The sequence below is a fragment of the Phyllostomus hastatus genome, unplaced genomic scaffold, assembly GCF_019186645.2.
Source record: "Phyllostomus hastatus isolate PE091 unplaced genomic scaffold, TTU_PhHast_1.1 phas_contig_86, whole genome shotgun sequence".
In the NCBI taxonomy this organism is placed as follows: Eukaryota; Metazoa; Chordata; class Mammalia; order Chiroptera; family Phyllostomidae; genus Phyllostomus; species Phyllostomus hastatus.
The window spans coordinates 55,505,619-55,521,897 of record NW_025333977.1 but is presented as its reverse complement, the minus strand read 5'-3'; positions in this window follow the sequence as shown (position 1 = coordinate 55,521,897).

Below are 16,279 nucleotides of genomic sequence, written 5' to 3'. Positions count from 1 at the left end.
CTCAGTCTAGGTACTAAGAATATAATGGTCAGTAAAATAGACATGTTCTTATTATATAACAAATTCTAATAAAGGATAACAAATTTATTATTCACATATAGTATATGGTGTGTGTATATATATATATATATATATATATATACACACATATATAAAACTTCATTTAATATTCTATTTATACATCAACCTCTTCTAAATTGTGATTTTGAGTCACTTCAGTGCATTTATTCATCTCTGGATACACCAACAACACCAATTTTGCAGTATACAAACTGAGAATCACACCCTGCTATATAATGGGCACTTAAAGGTACTAGGATCAGCCTGAGCTTGTAATCACAGTCTTTCATACTTTATCTAACTGTTGCAGACATTTTTGTACAGTCACAAAGTTTTATGACCAAGAAGTAATTTTTTAATTACTCAGATTGTTTGTTTACAGACAAGACTAAAGGATTGTTTAACCAGAAGATCCTTCTGAATTTCTAACCAACATTTTGCTTGTGAAATGCTGTGCTAAAAAGAGATTTCTAATAAACTTACAAATAGAACTAAAAGGAAAGATAATCATGCATTTCCATTGAGTTTATCAATTAACAAAATAGTGGGAACAAGAATTAGAGTAAGAGATAGCCTTCCCCTTTTTTACCAATTGGAGCATCTAATGATCCAGGCAAATAATGATCATGGTGTTACAAAATCAGTGCTCTTTTAAAAAAATAAAATTTCCTTTCCACTCAATAGAGCATTGAGTAATAAAAGAGGTAAACAAAAGACATTTTCACAAAGTTCAGAGATAGAGCAAAAGAAGTATATTTCAAATACATGCTATGTGGTAAGGGGATTGAACATTAAAGTAGTTTTGGTTAGAACTTCAGATATAACCATACATGTTAACACCATATGAACATTAGAGTCACCTGAGGGAGCATTTAAAAATACCAGAGCATGGACTTTCCCCCCCAAAATTAAGTAACATTCTTCATGGACATGTGAACATTAAGCACCCATATTTGTAAACCATCCCCCAAGATTATGAAGTTTGCTTAGTGTTGAGCATCACTCAAGTATAATGAAAAGTGATTTCCCTTATGTATTAAACAGATGAAGATGTTCATTCCAGCTGCTTTTATTTTTGCTCATTCTGTACTTAGAACATAATTATACTCTGTTCTATTTTGGTCCAAATTCACATTTAAATATTTTCCAAACACATATTGAAAGAATGTTTTACTTTTCATAGAAAAAGTATAGCAACTTTGTTTACAAAATTTAGAAAGTTAGTTTGGGAAAGTGCTTTGGAGCCCTACCTCCTTAAACTGAATAGTGCAAAAAACAGAGAAATCAAGAAAGAATCCTTAAGTCTGTAATTAGCATTTATTTTGTAACACATATTAGGGGTCAAATCTGTAACTGAACAATGAAGACAGAAGCTGTGCCATCCATTTAGCATATGTGCATCCTCAAAAATGAACAAGAGCCAAATTGAGCATCTACATTAACATACATGCATCTAGTATTACTAACACCACTATTAGGATGCATATCATCTGAAGCAGTTACAGATGAGATTTAGAGTTTTCAAATATTAAAAGCATGGTTCCATTTCTATTCTAATACTTTGTAAAGGTTACAAAACAAAAGGATTCTAAACAATGCCAGGCTCCGTATTCATCATTAGCATTGTTCTCTACTGGGAATAGAAAACATAATCCAGTCACACTTCAGGGCCCAGATGCTTTGCTGATACCAGGCATCCCAGACCACCTGTTTTCACATACTCATATGCACTTTAGTCTGTCATTTACGGATGCCCCATGTGCATATTTGGCAGTTTGCTTGCCCACTGCTTTGGCAGTTTTCCAAAGACAAGTAAGTACATCAGACTTTACAATTTCTACGTGCTGTGCTTTCCAAACTCAGTTGTTATGCATGTCTGTATAAGCATTAAAGGGACAGTATAAGCATGGCAAATTATATAAGCCAAAATAATTCTACCTGAAATGATTTTAACAAATACTTCATATCCAGTGTATATATACAAAACAGAAATAAATTGGATGACTTCCTATCATGGTGTTTCTTAATTCTAGGAATCACTAAGCATAAAAACATAGTGAGAATAAATTTTGTGTAGGCTTTTAATTCTATTCTTTTGTTAGACCTGCAGCGCTATTTAGGAATCCACTAGAAAACTGAATGAACAAATAGGATTTTTTAAATAATTAACCTATTTTTTTTTCACTTCAAGGGCTGGGGCTAAACATGTCCAAAGATTCTTAATGAAGATTGACACTTCTTTCCAAGAAAATACATACATATTTTTTCTTGAACATTTATTTCCAAGAAAATAATAATATATAGAGAGAGACAGATGCAATATGTAAAATCCACTCTAAAACAGAATGACTATTTGACTAATTTATTTTTAAGACATTTGATTTTGTAATATGACATCTTAATTATTAACAAAATATAATAAATAAAACAAGAATCATTGCAGTTAAAGTAAGTAATTGGATAAAAGAGGCCTCGTTATATAAGTTAAAAATCCTAGTGTCATTTAAAAAAAAACATGAAGCAGAGGACTCTGCCCAGGTGGTTTATAGGTCTAGGTAACTAGGGTATACAAAGACCAATAAGAGTAAGATATTATCCCCCAAAATTAAAAGCTCATACTCTAGCAGTGAAATGCATGTATACTCCCTACCCCACACCATATTCATGAAGAGAACATGAATAAATTATATTTAAAAACACTATTCTAACTGCAGGGGAGGTATACATCATCCATATTGGAGGTAGCTGGCTCTCTTATTTTGGAAAATATGTTAATGGGTCTTTTTAATGAGTCAAGTGTGTTCACCTTTGTCCATCTCTCTACTAGTAATAGAATGGGAATGTGTTCCACGTGCCTCCAAACTGTGCTGCTTAAATAATAAATTAACTAGACATTTTATTTTTCCCATGACTGATACAAGACACAAGGCTTTACAGGTGATCTGGAATAGGGAGAGAATTAGAGTTGGGAGAAAAGTTCTTGGGAGAGAGAATCATATACTCAGCTTGTTGACATCATATAATGCTCAAGTTGATACACAGCAAGTGAGAAATATTGTGTGGCAGAGAAAGTCGAATAACTTTTAGAATTACATTCCATATTTATTTTTCAATAAATACTCCTCTATTTCTCCCAAACTTTGGGGAAAATGTGTTAGACACAACAGTCATGCATCTGCATTTTTTGCAAAATTTGGGGAAATGCTGGTGTGTTGTGCAGCAGTGAAGTGAGAATAGCAGCTGCAGAGTCTGAGGAGAGTAGATAAGGCTCAGGCAGTGGTGGAGAAGAAAGCTCCCCTAGATACAGACTCAGGAGCAGATGGGAGGTACTCCCTAAAAACACTGACAGCTTACATTTGGATGAGGGCTGCTAGTGGGATCGACTCCATGGAGAAAAGTTAGCCAAGCACAATTCCAAAAATCCTGGAGAAGCTACAGGACTTCTCATAATACATGAAATAACAAATTATTTTAATTTGAGGGATTATTAACATCTGGGATGTTAAAAATACATATTCCTTGATAAGGGCTATAACAAGGTACCAAGTGCACAGCTGTTTTACAGATAACTAGATCAGCAGTTATATCCTACCTCCTCCATTTATAAGCCATGCGGCATTTGCAAAGCAAATGGCCCTCTCTGGGACATGTTTCTTACCTACTAAGTAAGACTAATAATGCCAATGTCATTGGATAGGTTTGTACAACAAATGTCCTTAAAGCACCTGCCACATCATAGGCAAAGTATAAATCTTAGTTTCCTTTCCTAGTTTTCCTATCCATCCTAGTCTCCAATGAGAACTCTAAGAGAAACACTGATTCCAATTAAAAGTCAAAAAGTTTGTGTGAAAAACAAATTGCCTTTGAGTTGGGCCTTGAAAACAATATGCATGCAAAATACTTGGATTTATGGGGGAAACATAAAATAATTACAAGGGAATTTAATTTTATATGTATGGATGTTCTTAAATATAAGGAGTGGTTATAGAAGAGGAAGTAAGGAAGTATAGCTAGAGTTAAAATTTTTAAAAAGATTTTATTTATTTACTTTTAGTGAGATGGGAAGGGAGGAATAAAGAGAGGGAAAGAAACATCGGTGTGTGAGAGATACATCATTGAGTTCCCTCTCATATGTCTGCACCTGGGGACCTGGCCCACAACCCAGGGATGTGCCCTGACTGGGAAATGAACCATCGAACTTTCAGTTCACAGACTAGTACTCAATCCACTGAGCCAAACTAGCCAGGGCAGAGTTAAGTTTTTGATGTGCGCTGGGCAGGGTTTTGGCCTTTGTGATTTCAGCCACCCATGTTGTGACTGAGAATACATTACCTTAATATGCCAAGGAGGAGATAGGCAGGAGAGTTCCTCAGAGAGGTGCCATGTAAGAAGGATTTGACCTACCCTTACATAATCTGGAGAATGCTTGTGGCTTGTAGAAACAACACAACCCTCAGCTCACAGCCAGCAAGAAAATAGGGGCCTCAATCTTACAACCACAATTTTGTCCTGAAGACTCCAGAAATGAATGGAGTTTATTGATGCCTTGACTTTAGCCTGCTTAGAACAACACAGGACTTCTGAAATACAGAACTGTAAGAAACTATTTGAGTCAATAAGCTTATAGTTACATATTATGGAAGCAAAGAAAAACAATAAATGATGTGAGGATGGAGGATAACAGAATCAAATGGTAGAGATATTGAATGCAAACTGTTTCCCAAAGCTAGTGGAGATGAGAGACTCATTGTCTCATTGCATTCCCTTTTGTCTTTTTTCTCCCTCACAAATATTTACTTAGAAACACTCAGTGACATTTTATGGGAGCAGATAGACAGGAACAAGTGAGTAACAATATCTATTTATGTAGTTTGTTTGTGATCACAATCTGATATTCATTAAATGGCATAAGAGTAAAGACTACAAAATATTCTGGGTATAATATGACATAGTCCAAACAAAGGCCTAGAGGCTGATCTGTACAGAAATACTAAAAATCTAGTGGCATTCATTAAATGATAACTGCTACAAAATGCCATATTTGCATTTATTTTTCCTCTTTAGCAAAAACTGGATTTTCCTGTTTTGATAATTGTTTAGTATTAAAAATACCACAGAATGTTCATTACCAATAATGTATTTTCTGTGATTCATGGTGTTATGGGTAATACAGATATTTTCATCAAAGTAAAGAGACATTTACATTTTGAAACCAAAATATGTATAATTATTACATAAAACCAGTGGCATCTTTAAAAGATTTCTACAGCTTTCATAACTATTAATTGATTTTCTAAAAATGTAATTTTTTCTAGCCAGCACTCTGTCATTTTTGGTATTAATGTTTCTAATTATTCCAAAGTAATATGAGGATAAGATTGGATCTTGAAAGTAATAAATGTTGTCTAATAAATGAAAATCATAGCAATTTCTAGGCACAAAAGGGGTTACAATTAAATCTGTGACACAATGCCACTGGTTACAGTATGTTTAAATGGTGAATCAAGAATGCACAAAAGGTTAAATACATAGACTTTCTCCAATTTATATATCTTTTTCTGATTAATTAAAATTTTTCCCCTTTCTCCTTACTATTCTCTCTCTCTTTCTTTTTTGTAGTAACAGAAGGCACCATTTCAGGGGTGGTGCGGTTTGGGGTGACAGAATGAAGTGGAATTGTCCTGTATCTCCTAGAATCTTAGCCAGATTCCAACATTATCAAAGCGATTATAGGGGCAGAAAGGATGCAAGTTGTAGCAGGAACCCAAGTGCAGATTCCTGGAATTATCTTAATAGCAGTTCATCCCTTAACTACCTTCGTAGGTGTCAAAGACGTTGATTTCCACTCTTGGTTTTTAACATCTTTCTGTTTTACTCTGATCTTTCTTAATATAAACTTATTTTTTAAACATCTGCTAAAGAAGAACTGCTTATCAATTCACTCCTCTGCTTGCTTTTCTGTCCCTCTTCTCTAGTTCAGGTTCTGTCTTTTCCACCCTATCACCATTTTCCTAGCTCATCATTTTTCTCCTGCATTACCAACACTTGTCCCTTTGTTTCAATGGTATGATCTCAGATTCCACTCTGTTACTAAAGTTATCTTTCTAGAATCCAAGTTTATGATTTGATATTTTAATAAAACTCATGCCTTCTAAATTAAATCCCAACTCCGTGTGTAAAATACAAGGATAATTTTACACTTGGTCTTTTCTCTTGCTATAATCTCAGTAAATCCTAGTAAGCCCCTAAACCCCAAACCATTGAGATCTAATCATATCAACTACTTAAAAGTCTCCCAAGGGAATGGATTTTCCTGTCCTTCTCTGCATTTGCAGAAATCTGCTTTTTTTCCTACCCTCTAATTTGCCTTTCCTTTCTCTTATATAAATCTTATTCTTTTTTCTAGGGGGAATAAAAACCCAAAAATGTATAACTAAGTTTTACCACTAATGGAAGGTATCTGGATTTTTGACTGTGTACTCAAGGTCCCCTTTGCTTTTACTGCTTTTAGCACATATCACATTTTATTTTAATAGAAAAATGTGTCACATTTCACTTTTTTTTAGGACAAATACTGTTCATTATCTTTTCTCAATTCTGAGTAAAAGTCCTCATAGATTGGTAGTTAAATAAATGAATTGTCAATGGTTTAATAAAATTAATTAAAATTATGACTTCATCCTTTCATCCTTTGCCAAAGGCTGATAGACGACATGACCTTATGTGGAACTGGTCTACAACCCTTATAAAATATACAAATTTTCCTCCATATGAAAGCAATTTTATACTCATTTTAAATGGGAGAGGAAATGTCCTGATAAATTGCCATGCTCTCCTATGTAAGAAAAGAACAAAAGAGGTATAAATTTCATAATATTGTTCTTTAATCTGGGTCTTAGGAAACCTAGAACTGATTTGTCGTTGTTGCTGTTCTAACATTTGTAACCAGCTTTCTTAAAAGGTGGGCCTTTTCTCAGGAAACTCATCCTAATAGTCCGCTCCAAGACTGAAAGTCAAAAACTTTGAAAACATTCTTATCTGTGAAATGGCATTATGATACCAAAATTAGGCAATGTTTGGCAGTTAAATAAAATAATGTTTATATACAAAAGAATAGTATCTTTTTCAAAGGGCATTCTTCATGATAGTTGTATATGTATTATTTTCTTTATTAATTTGAAAACATTTACTTCTGCATGCAGGGTATCAGCTTCATTGTAGCTATGATTTTCAATGTAAACTATCTCCAATACTATTTTTTAAAATAAGTAAAATATAAATAAATGAACACATAAATGGTTAATAAATAAATTCACAAGCTGATAAAAGGCATTTCAAACTTATAATTTAATTAAAGGTTGATTATATGAAATAGTAAAAATGTTTTCCGGGTTTAATAAAATAACAAAATAAGAGAAAATTTCTATTTCTGTTTTCACCACCTCACTTTTGCATGTTATTATTCTTCCCTAGCTTATATACTTACCAATTGGTTTCCTGTTTCACTCCCTTCCTGTCCCTTTCTCATTTTGCCATCAGATTGGTCTTTCTAAAGTATGGATATGATACTGATGTAAACCCTGAAAGGAAAAAAGACACCTATTAAGAAGGCCTGTTGGAGGCTAACTGGGCTCAAATTTTTTAAAAAAGCAGAGCCTACTAGCCACTTCTGCACAGGGGCCTCTCATGAAAGTTGCACTTCTGTAGAAGCCTCTGCAGTCACCTGCCTGCGTTGCCACTGAACTAACTGCCTTACTTCACTGTGTTTTTGCCGTCTGACCCAGTCCTTATACAGGTTTCCTGGAATTTTATTTCAATGAATAGCATTGAGTCTTTTCCCATCCAATCAGAGCGGTGAAGCTCCAACCAATCAGAGTAGCTATTTTCTGACCAATCAAGACAATGCCTTTTTAGACATATCAAACTGTGGTTTGAAGTGCACATTTGCATGTGCAGGACCAATCAGGGGCCAGGGGCAGGGATCTCTGTCCATATAAACCACCTCCCCTCTGCCTCCAAGACCACTCTTTCCTTTTCTATGAAGGGTGAAGACTTTATTTTTCTGACTGAAACACCAAGATGTCTTGCCAGAGCAAAGTAAAGTATACAAGCATGGAACTGATAGACCAATGTGGAATAGAGTACAAGTAGATTCTGCAAAGCAGAATTGTCTAGCCAGAGAGGGGCCTGGCCTGCTGGACCCAGAGGTATATAGTTGAGCTGTTTTCACAGCTGTGATGTATTGCAATTGAGCTGCCCCATAGCGATGCTGTTTTTGTAGCTGAGCCATAGCACTGTTAACCTGTTTGCACTGAACAAAGTTTTCTTCTTCACCACACCCCAAATAGGGTCCTTAATGGCATTGAATTGACACTAATGATCATCAGTTGATGTTGAAAACCTCTTTAAAACTATTCAAGATTCTCTGTCACATATACAATTATGCCTCTTTTCCTAAGCATGAAGTTAGTACTTCTTAGTCTCCTGGTCTCTTCCTATAAGCTAGACTCACCCCTGCTAGTACCTTCCAAGTCCTCAGTGACTTTAAACTATTTGAAGTCTCAAAATTTAGCTCTCAGTCTTGGACTACCCCCAATCAGATTATCCTTGTCTACCTTTTAATCTCTTACTCCTTCAAGTCACATTGTAAGTATTGCCACTTAGTTAACTTCTCTGCTAACCTCCAAAAATTGTGTGCACTCACCTTTGCACTGATGTCATCTATCCCATGCCTTGTCACATTGTTTCTACAGTCTCGAGATTTTGTCTTTCTTAAAATTTTCTTCTGATGCCAGGCAATGGGCAGACATACATTTCCCTGATTTACCATAATATAACTTCACAACAAAAACTTTAGTACCGTGCACATCATTTTATTGCAAAGAGATGTAAATGAGTAAATACATAAATAGTAAATTCAATCTGAACAACTAAAATAATCACAAGATAACAGAAAAATGAGTACCAATTCTAAATTGCTAACTATTTATTTCTTATTGAAATAAATTGAGCTAAAATTTTCCAGTTTTCCATGTCTGGAACAAGTACAAACATTGTTAACATAACAAGAACAGTTTGTGCAACATCTATGTAACCTGGCAGCCAAGGAGAGTGGACTGGAATGTGCATGTGTGAACAATGATGACTTCACTGTACTCATCAGTGGGGGTGGTAGATGCCATTGAGTGAGCATGTGTACAGTGTGGTCGTCACATTTAAAATGACTGAGCAAGTACAGCAATGAATCTGCATCAAATTTTGTGTGAATTTTGAACAGTCCTCTGTAGAAAGTATTCTGATGATTCAGAAGGCTGCAGCTATGGACAACTGATGATTGGCAGCTTCATTATGACAATGTGCCTGTTCATGCATCATGTCTTTTGCAGATTTTTTTGGCAAAACATCAAATAACCCAGGTGAATCTGCCCCCCTATAGCCCATATTTGGTGCCCTGTGACTTCCAGCTTTTCCTGAAACTAAAATCACCTTTGAAAGGGAAGAGATGTCAGATCATTGATGAGATTCAGGAAAACACAATGGGGCAGCTGATGGCAACTGGGAGAATTGTTTGAGGTCCTAGCATGCCTACTTTGAAGGGTAGTGAGGCATCATTGTCCTATGTATAATGTTTCTTGTATCTTGTATCTTCTTCATAAATGTCTCTATTTTTTTAAATATTACATGCTGGATACTTTCTGGACAGATCTTCATGTAGGGAGTTTCTCTAAAGCAGTTCCAATACTCAGACATTAATAAAATTCTCTAAAAAATATTATTGAAGTGTTTTAATTTTTGGAAGATAACATAACAATGTCTAACATTTAAATATGTGTGTGTGTATATATATGTATATATATGTGTATATATATCTATATATCTATATCTATATATATATATCTGTGATAGAGATAAAATATATTATTTTAGGGAAATTCTGTAGCATCCTGTGGCAATAAAACGTTTTTTTTGAAAATAAGAAATAAAAATCTTTTGAATGTATAAATAATGCAAACATATGAGTGATAAAAGCACAGAGGAATAAAGAGGTACAGATAAAATTAATTAAATACCACTTAGAAAAAATAAAGAAAAATATTTTTGCAAACAAATGCAGGTTGGGCTTCCTGCTGCTACAAAACCCAGCACTGAAGAGGCAGGTGCTAATGTAAAGTGATTTTATTCAGATACTGGCAACCTGGAAGATGGAGGGATCATGTTGCAAAGCCCATCCTGAGAAGATGGGGAATCATGTCTCAAAGCCCATTTTCTGGGAAAATGTAGGACTCATGTCTCAAAGCCCATCTCCACCTCTCAGTGGAGGCAGAGGTTTCTATAAGAACAGAGAGAGGAACAGAACAAAAAGATCAAGGGAGTGGATTGAAAAGTTCCTTATGTGCAGACTAGCACAGTCCATTTCTATAAGGCAAGTGATAGTCCAGTGTGCATCATCCTGGCTTAGTCATCCTGACTCCATGGATGAAGGCCAGCAAGTCTCCCAGAGCTGGGATGCCTGAAGGTTGGGTTCTGTGTCTTTTGAAGTTAGTTCCTAGGATTCTTATACAAACATGCTGTTTATCTACAAATTATATTTTAGTGAGTCAGCACTTAGAGAAACAACATCAAAGAATGGTGGAGTAGCTTACATCTCCCCACCATTAGAGTTTTTCAGTTACACTTTTATAACAGTAAAAAATCTATGTAACATTTCCCAAAATAAATATACACTTTTTAAAATAGAGTATTCAATATTATTATAGTTGAATTGTACCCCCTCAATTCATATGTTGAAACCCTAGTATCTCATAATGTGGCTGCATGTATTTGGAAAGAGGGTCTAAAAAGGTGATTAAGTCAAAATGAGGACATTAGGGTTTGTTCTTTAATCCAGTCTGACTTGCGTCCTTATGAGAAAAGAAAGTTTGGCTATGCAGAGACACCAGGAATGCAAATGCAGGGAAGAAGGACTACATGAGGACACTAAGAGAAGGTGGCCATCTGCCAAGAAGAAAAGCCAAGGAGAAAGGCTTCAAGAAAACCAAAACTGCTGACACTTTGATTTTGGGCTTTCCAGCTCCACAATTGTAAAAAAAAAATTAATTTCTGTGGTTTAAGCCACCTGGTCTGTTGTATTTTGTGATGGTAAACCTAGCAAATTAGTAACATTGATTAAACAAAAAAGCACCTGGGATTCATACAGAATTGCTACATGTTCAGTATCTGTAGTGATACTTTTGGTTATTCCACAGAGATTGCAAAGAAATGTAATGGAAACAGAAAATTTCTAAAATGTTTTCAGAAGTTGTCAAGTTCATACTTTAGCTTTTAAAAATTACATTGGATCAGTTGTTCTTATTCCAGATTTAGAACCAAATACTCCACAACAGAACAGTATGCAACAGGGAGAAAACTTGTTTTACTGAGGGCTGTGGGAGTTTAATGAATGCAGGCAGCAAGGTGGTGGACATTTTTTAACTGTGTTAGGTGCTATAAACAGTGCTTCACCTAAACTATAGAACTGGTCCCCTACAGCCGTCCTGTGCTATCTGTATTATAGGGATCCTGTTACATTAGAGCAGGGATGTCAAATTCATTTTCACCAGGGGCCACATCAGCCTCACCATTGCCTTCAAAGGGCCGAATATAATTTTAGGACTGTATAAATGTAACTACTTCTCACCAGTTAAGTGAGAGCTCGACACTACTACTGGGTAGAAACAAGGTACCCGGCCAGATAAAACAAGGTGGAGGGCCAGGTTCAGCCTGTGGGCCTTATGCATTAGAGGACACCAAGCCTCAGGAAATTAAGGTTATTTTATGGCCAATCTAATAATTTTTGGCATTAAAAATCAAGTTAGGTCACCTCTTTCTCCACAGCTCCATGAAAGGACACTGCAACGGTGGGGATTTGGGAGGTGTATACAGAAGACAATTCAAGCTGAAAACAAAACAAAACAAAAACACATTAATCATGCTAGAAGAGCCAAGCCTGGAGAACAAGAACTTGGAATAGAATGCTAAGAAAGAACAAGGCAATATTCCTGCTTTTATTTTTGTTTGCTTGTTTTGTTGTTGCTGCTTCTCACTGCTTTGCTAGGACATCTGCTTCATTTTTTCCCTGTGAAGTTTAGCTTCTTCAGCTTCTCTGTCCATAAGGTAGAAGACTGTCAGTCAGCTCACCACAGCTCAGATGTTAGACCTCCTGCTCCCAAAAGGCTGCTCTTTCCAGGAGTGAGAGTTTGATAGGCACAACTTGGATCTACTTATTTATCAATTTAATTAAGTGTGGTAGGAAAAGTCTGGGTTCAGGGTATAAATACTGCTCCCCATACCCATTCTGGTTCAGCTTAGAGGAAAACCATAATCAGGGTCACACCCTAAAAGGATTTTCCTTGTTTCATTTGTTGTGGTTTTGCATGTACATGGAAGTGAAAAGGAAGATAAAAGGCAGGAGAAATGAAGGAGTGACAAATATATTTCTCCCCCTAAAGTTGCAAACATTATTCCAAGGACCATTATGTAGTAAAAGAGAGTTTAGTGCCCACTAATTTCTTTAGAGAGGTTTCCCTATGAAAATTCACTTCAATGACAGAAAATTTGGGTCCAATTATAACAACATTTGCTCTAACACTCTAATCCAATTGGTTTTGTGTTGCCAAATAATTTGCTAGAACTGCCAGACTACTTTCTAGCCAAGAAGCAACGCATAGTTATGAAAATTTAGAGATTAACATAAATGCATCCTCTCCTTTACTTTTTAAGAAAAAATGATAAAAATATGAATGTTACAGTAAACAAAAAAGTAATATAAATTTAAATATGAGAAAAATATAATCTATATTGGATAATTTACACAACTAAATATCTTACATGAATAATACTATTAAAAGAGACACCATTGTATTTCCCATTTTTTATTTCTTGAAACTCAATAAGCATATGTGAAAGTAAATGTATAGGTTGACTATTTTTTAAAAAGACAAAATCACGATGATGCAATGTTTTACTGCTAAAGCCACAGTTTGAGTCAGAGTATTACAGGACAATGATTTTGGTGGATACTTCAGATTTCAGAATTGAAGTGATTTCCTGCTGTTAAGGCTTAAAAGACCCCACAGATGCAGGTTATTTCTTTATTTTTGATCAACAATATCTTTAGCAGTTGATCCCATTTGAATTCCAGGGTTGCGAATTGGTGCTGTTAGTTCCTTTTGAACCACTTCACACTACTCTACCAGGGAGGAGGGGCAATTCAAGAAAAGGTCAGAATTTACAAAGAAAGATATTCGCAGCGGGTAAGGATATATTTTCAGTTAATAAGAGTAGATTCTGGGCTCTGTTCTCAAAAGAGCAAATGCTCACTCTTGTTAACAGTTGCATCATTTTGTAGAAATTCTGAGTTTGTTTATACACTCTTATGTTTTTATTTATTTCATGTTAGCTACAGGTTCACATTTTTAGAAATTGAGTGTATTTTTTCAAATAATGAATTAAATAATTCACAGGTATATATTAATTATATGAATTATATTTTATAAAATTATATATTTTCTAAAATATTTTGTAGTTTTTGAGAAAAGATTTTCAAGAAAACTCTAAAATATTAATTTGATGTAAATACAAATTAAAAAATTAATTTTAATGTCCCTTTGGACAAAATGACACTTTATACTTTAGAATAAAATAGTGTGGCATATTTATTTACATATTTAAATATATATTTGCAGAGAATATCTCTGCTTCATAGCCCCTTGAGCTGCATCTTTTCATAATTAAAGTTTCAGACTGCCTCTAAAATGTTTACATCTGAAAGTTAAAGAACTTGCAGTAAAAGAAAATCAAGGAAATACAAGTCAGCAGAATCCCATAATCTGTTCTTAAAAAGTAAAATATGCATGCCAAAGTAGTTAAATAATAAATATTTTGGGGCTTTCTTTCTCCCTCAGAAATATTTATTTCTAGTGGAACTTTAATAATTAAGACAATTTTCTGTATTCCTATCCTCCTGCTGTTATTGATTAGATTCCCAAGATGGGCTTGAAGTATCTATGTTTTTTATGACTAATAATCTTGATTAGGAAACTGGTTTACTGGGTTGCTAGGTCTTTCCAATTATACATCACGGATCAGAACCACTAGAGATTTCCAATATCATATTATTTTTCCATAATCACTCCTCTTACATCTTGTGGTTTACTGCAAATAATCCTTTATGCACTCAGGTTCTCACAGGGAGGCCTCCCCCACATTGACAAAGTACGTAATCAACAAGCAAAAAATAAAATGAGATATTGTCACAATAATCTATAAGTCATGGTATATTTTGTCTTTGAAGAATGGTATAGAGAATGATTCTTTCATACTTTTTCTTCTTAATTTAACAACAAGATTACCTTGGTATGAGAATCTTTTCTAAGAAACTTGGCACTTGTTTCATGCACATTTTAATAGACACGCTGTAAAAAATCATTATAAATCCAACATAATTCTCACATTTTAAATGAATCAGATTTTAGAGTATTCCTTTGTAATTGACCTAATCACCATATTTTTATATATGGATATATTTCACACTAGTTAAAATACATTTTCCCAGCAGCAATCACTTTACAATAACTCAATTTTCACCTGTTTCATGATTACCTTGAGCTGATTTTATCAGCTGCCCCTCATCTGGCCTTAATTATCAGTGGTTCCCTTTCATCATAAAAGACTAATTTAAAATCTGAGGCCTTACTGCCCAGAGATATTTCTTTTACCACATTTGGCAAAGAATAAGAAATTTATTTTGTTTAAAAAAATGTGATTTATCCATTCATTCATTCACTTTACAAATACATATATAAAATTCTGGCTCTGTTCTCAACATTATAGGCAGTTTGTTATTTTATTTTAAAATGAAAAGATTATTTTTAAAAAACAAGTTCAATGGTTATTTCAGGCCACTTTAATATATTTTTAAATATATTACATTATTTTATTGCATTGTTGAGATGGAGAATATACAAAATGTGATTCAGTGCAGTGTGACATCAATCATTGCCCGTCCCTGAGGACGGATTCACATGTTATGTATAAAGGAAGTTTTTTCATTCCTCCTCCAAGACATTATGTGCAATGTACAAATATTTGTTCTCATTGAGAAAATAAAATTTTCAGATAGAGGATGACTTTTTCTTGACATGAATATGGGAAAGGAAATTCATAAAATACAGGAGAGGGTTCTTTCTTTTTCTGTTACATTTTATGAAAAAGTAACAGTATTGAGTTCTGGGATTTATTCACTTCTATATACTGAATTTTCATTCCAACATATTAAATATTTTTTAAATAAAATATGGGGATTTTTATTTGGTTCTCCAAGAAGAATAACCTGTGACAAAATTCTGAGGGCAAGTGATATATTTAGAAATTTCTTTAGGAGCAGCCAGTCAGAGTGTTGGGAGGCAGGATAGGGAGCATAAAGAAACCAAGCAGATACCAGACTAATTCTGATGCCAGCTGCTCTAGGAAGCTCTGGAAGGTAAATTATCTCTCAGACTTTGTAGCACCTCAAGTCAGAAAATCTGGGGTTTGTTTTTGAGATTTGTTTGTGTTTTTTGGTTGTTTGTTTGGGTGTTTTTGTACTCTCATGCTAGGAAGTCATTGGCTACATACCACCCAGAGCTGGATTGGGGAGTATCTAAAACTTTAAGTAACTTCATGTGGTCCAGGTTGTTTCAGGGACCATGAGAAACTCAAAGTCATAGCTATAGATTGTTAATAGCAAAACAAGCAGAAGGTAGCACAGAATGGATATACAAATATGGTAAAAGGAATCTGAGGGAATGTGGATAGAGCACCTATAGTGTCCTATACACTTTCAATACTCTATCAGAACCCCTTGCTTTTCACCTTCACTTTATTCAACCCTGAAACAGTTTCTTCAAGTCTGTTACAATTTTTAGGGGAAAGTAGGAGGGAAGGATTATTTGAATGACACCATAACCTCTGTTAATGCAGTTGTTACTAGAACCACTGTAGTATTTATATTTTTCTTTCTCTACACCTACACTAGAGACCTCACTCTTGGTTATTATGCCTGTTGGCCTACAGGATTTACTTGGTGGGATAAATCAGAATTTCATCTCTAAGGAGTCTGAGGTTTTAATTACCATGTCTTTGTAGGCCCAGGTTGAAGCAATTGCTCATTCACAGTTAAAACATGGCATGGGAGTGCCAC